At 42.3% G+C, this 4,601-nt stretch overlaps 1 long non-coding RNA gene across 2 annotated transcripts in view; it reads left to right on the top strand.

Annotated features, from left to right (window-relative positions):
* Positions 1 to 4,601, top strand: part of LOC103392182 (uncharacterized) — a 152,439-nt gene that overhangs the window by 93,408 nt on the left and 54,430 nt on the right. The gene's annotated exons all lie outside the window — the stretch shown is intronic.

Genomic DNA, 4,601 nt, shown 5'->3' with positions numbered 1-4,601 from the left:
GCAACTTTATGAACCCCTCTGATTCCGTCGTTATTTTGTTTTCTCTTAGATATAACACACGTCCCTGACGTTTTCCCCAAACACTCATGATCAAATGGATTTTTTTTTTCCCCCCGTTGTTGCAGCCATGCTTTCACATGAGGCATTTGATAATGAACAAGTGGAAAAATAACCTTTGCCACATTAAATTATATTGTTTTCGATTTGCAATTTTTATGAGGCCTTCCTGGAGCCTGTTTGATGTATCTGGCTCCCACTCGGAGACTGAAATGGCCCCGGCCGACTGTCGGGCTTATCAAAACCCACGGTGGCTTTATTGAATGAGTGACCGGTGGATATCTAAACAGAATGCAGTGCTATTGATTTTGGAGAAGTGGTCTAATTGTTTCTAGTAGACAAGGGCTTGTCCCGATTATTTGATTGATTAGCTTGATACCGGTCTGCCTCCTCATCCTCCTCCCCTGGGCAGTTAATAGCACTGTAATCCCAATACACTGCTGTATTTCTAATCCATCATCATTATCATGGCTGTACTCAGCACCAGATTACTCCACCAGGGTATTTTTTTTCTTCCCTCCTATTCCACAATATTAGCTCGCCCGTCGATATGCTAAAGGGAAAAAAATGATGGGGAAAAAAAATTATACGAAACAATTACTTTATTGGATTTACAGGGAAATGTTTGGTAAAAATAATATTTGATGTCTTCTTTACAACACATTTACAACTTTAAATTAGCATTTTTTATTACACACAAACACACACACATATATATACAGTATATATATATATATATTCATATACACTTTGTATACTGTAATTTAACCATTTAGCAAACGTTTTTTAATTAAAAAAGTCTTTAAAAACCTATTCAGCATCCAAATGCATTTAGGCAGCAAATCAATGCATTCGTGAGTTAAACAAGGTGAGGACGACCTGCTGAAGTCCAGGCCGAGCATCGGGATGAGGAGAAAGGGTGTTTTAAGTGACTTTGAATGGGCCATGGTTGCTGGGGGCAGACTGTGATTTTCATGCACAACACATTTTTCTGAGGTTGAAATGAAATGGGTTAAAAATGAGAAAGAGAGAGAGAGAGAATGAATGCCCACTGTGTGACTTAAACCCACTGGTCACATATTGCAGTGACTGTTGTGGTCTCCTGCTGCTATAGTGCATCCATCCTCAGTGCATTAAGACCATTTTTCTTCAAGCCTTGGCCACAACAGAAAAGAGCCTTCCTGTGACCTTAAAGTGGTCTGGAGGTTCTGTACAGATGATCGTGCGTGGCAATTTGGAGAAGTTGAGTATTCTTTAAAATACATTTACTGGACTGCCCTCTTTGTAAATGACTGTTCCTACCACATAAGTCACCAACGATACAAAGGCAATGAGTGTTGATCTGCAGCAATGCTGCCCTCTGCCTGCGTTTTCTTTTCTCCCAGTGGTCGCAGTTACACAGCCCTGCAGATCACTGTAGTCGTACATGCAGCAGACCAGCGTCAACATGACCTGTCCTGCTGCGATTGACCAATGACACATGTCACACTGTGTTTCTCCGGTTGGTGCTTCAAACTACATCTGGCTGTGGGCAGCGTAGCCACGGTCGGAGTAGTGACGCGCGGCGTATGTCTGGGTGAGACCCTGGTAGAAATCCTCTAGTCACAAATTGAGCAGTGAGAGCCTGAAGAGCTGAGAGAGAGAAATGGGGAGTCGGGGGTGGGGGGAGGAGTAGGGGGGGGGTCTTGAAGTGTGAAGTGATGGAGCGAGGAGCTACGTCTGGTGGAGTCCACACACACACACTCTGTCCTTGCCTGTGGTTGCGCCCACACCGAGGTCTTGGTGACATTGTGAAGAGGCGTCACACCACAGGGTCTGTGCCACATGGTTTGAAGGTGACACCTTTGAGGACCGACTGTCCTCAGTGTCGGACAGTCAAAGTGTGTCCTGCAGTCCTTCCCTGTGGGGTGTGTGTAAGTGTCTGCGTCTTCTCACACTCACACCAGAGTCCCTCCATGTCAAGCGTCACATCTCTGCTCCTCTGTTCTCAGTTTAAAGTGCTGGACTTTTAACTGAGTGCACTTGTGTGTGTGAAGACTCTCTTTGTTCACTTCCTGACGCCTGCAGTGGACTCTTCTGTTCAATCTTTCCACACCACACAACATTTCCATTCCACAACCATGAGTCAGCCGAACAAAGGAGGCATCAGTGCCACTGAATTTGTCTCTTGAACGACAGAATGAGAACCATTTCTTTCACTGTCTGTCTCCAGACCAGGCTCTCAGTCCTCACATCCAAAGGAACTTCCTCTTTCGCCCACTGATAGAATGCACATTAAAATGCTAGCAGCCACTGACGGCAAAGCAGATGTGTTAGTTGAACCTCTTCACCCATTAAAATAATCAATTGGACGTTTGAATACGTGGTCCTCCAGGTTAATTCAGCTCAGGAGACGTTATTCATCATCCATAAACTTCGTTTTGAACAACTACAAATGGGCATTGTCTTCATCCGCAGGCTTTTTATTGCCCATGTGAGGCCTCCTGCTCCACAGCTACTCAGCTGTCATAAATGTTTAAAAAATGCCCTTTGATAACGAGTTTGTCATTGTTTTATTTCAGAAATATCAGCCGGCCCATTACAGTGGCAGGTATTTTTTTTTTCAATCGATACACAAAAGCGCATAAATATTTAATTTTTTATATGTCACTACGAGATAAGCAGAGGTGGATTGTTGAGAAGCAGCAGCTGGAACTCATTTATTTTCCTGCTTTTACACGGAGAAAGTCAGAACAAAAACTCACTTCTGGGATCTCTCTCTTTTACTGCAGACTTTGCTGCACAACTTTGTCCAAGACAGTAGAGGTCAAATCTCGTCCTCTGGTCCCCGAGACAAACTACAATGACTCCCATGACATTAGTGTTTTTTAAAATTATTTTTAAATTAAATTAAAAATGAAAAAAAAATCATCTTCTTCTGTAGTTTTTGTTCTTGTTGTTCTCTGCTCAGCTCCTGAGCTGAAATTACCTTCATTAACTTTTACGTTGATGAATATTAATATTAACAATTTTACAAAAGCTCTTCCTCAGCCATCAGGTTCTTCACTCACTGCTGTGCAAAAGGTGACAGGTTTAAGGTGCAGGTTGATTTACAGTTGACCCGGGCCACAGACCTGTGACCCCAAACACTCTCACTCCTCCCATTTCCCACTCCCTGAAGATAAAATATGACTCAATAACTAATTATATATTTCCATCTTTATAATCCAGTTCCAATAGTGAGTGCTAACAGTGTGACACCGGCTAGTAAAAAAAAAAGTTTGTCAATGAGACGTGTGCAGGTGTGAAGTAGTTGGACGTCCTGTCTCTGTCCTGACGATAACCCGTCTCACCAGGACAGTCCGTGCCATGTTAGACTTCAAATGAACTGTACAATGACCTGCAAATGACAAGTGCGGTGAGTTGCAGCCCCCCCCTGTGACTTTAGTGTGAATAAGTTTTAACCCTTTGTTAAGGAGAAGGAAGGATAGAAAGCATAATCTATGATCCCAATGTTTCTGGAATGTTTAAAAAGGTCAGTATGCTGATATTTTTGACAGCGCTTGACCTTTGTGAAAAAAGTAACAAAACCATCGGAATTGAAATAACTTCTTTGTTTAGTTCTGGCACATAATGTATCACAGTCCGAGCGCGCTGTCTCCCCGCAGCATCTGTCCATGAGTGACTTGACTGTTAATCCAGGCTATTGATCTAATATCAAAAGGTGCTATTTAAATGCAGCCTAATTCCCTGGGAGCCCTGATCTGTCAGCGTGGCTCTGTTTGGAATCTGGCGGAATAACTAACGCCTGTGTGTCTCTACAGTATGTCCAGGTGGCCCAACATCTGGCCCCTCCCTACAAAGGTACTTTTAACAAAGTGCTCAAGAGACCTGATGTAACACCAGGTCTTTGTTTGGAACGAAAAAACAACAGAACGGAAAACAACACTGAATCTAAAAATGGAAAAAAAAAATTGTTGTCATCTGTACAAAAGTACAACAGTCTCCTTTAGATTTAACATCAGTTCTTCACAACAGACGTCACTTTTGGTCATTTTTTCTGCCGTTGCTGACACCGACAGTTTCAGAGTAGTTTTCATGTAATATTGACTGTATATATTTTGTATATCTTTTAAAATATTTTTTTTTGTTTCACAAAAAAAAAACCATATGTTACAATATATACATTTTCTCCTGCCAGTTGTTCACATCGTGGACTGACATATGACGTCCTCTAGATTTTACGGTCGTCAGTTACCTCACGATATTAATGACATTAGTAATATCCACTGTGTCAGGTCCTAGGTTCTAGGAGGTTAAAAAAACCTCTCTTTACTCTATAGTTTGACTTTAAATATATTCATTACGATACCATTAAATCCAGAACTCCACTCCACCATCTCTAATCTGCCGGATTCTACACCTGAGCTTTACTATCCTCTGCTTCATCCAAAAATAGTTTGAAACAGGAAAAGGTGTAGCCAGTGACTGGTCAGTCCCAAAGGCCGCAGCCAGTACTGGAGACTTGGTTCAGTTCCCACCCGGCCCCTCTGTAGGTTCTATGA

The sequence above is a fragment of the Cynoglossus semilaevis genome, chromosome 16 (assembly GCF_000523025.1).
Source record: "Cynoglossus semilaevis isolate Cse_v1.0 chromosome 16, Cse_v1.0, whole genome shotgun sequence".
NCBI classification, from domain to species: Eukaryota; Metazoa; Chordata; class Actinopteri; order Pleuronectiformes; family Cynoglossidae; genus Cynoglossus; species Cynoglossus semilaevis.
Note: the sequence above shows the minus strand (reverse complement) of the source record. Positions and strands in the feature narration are given on the sequence as shown.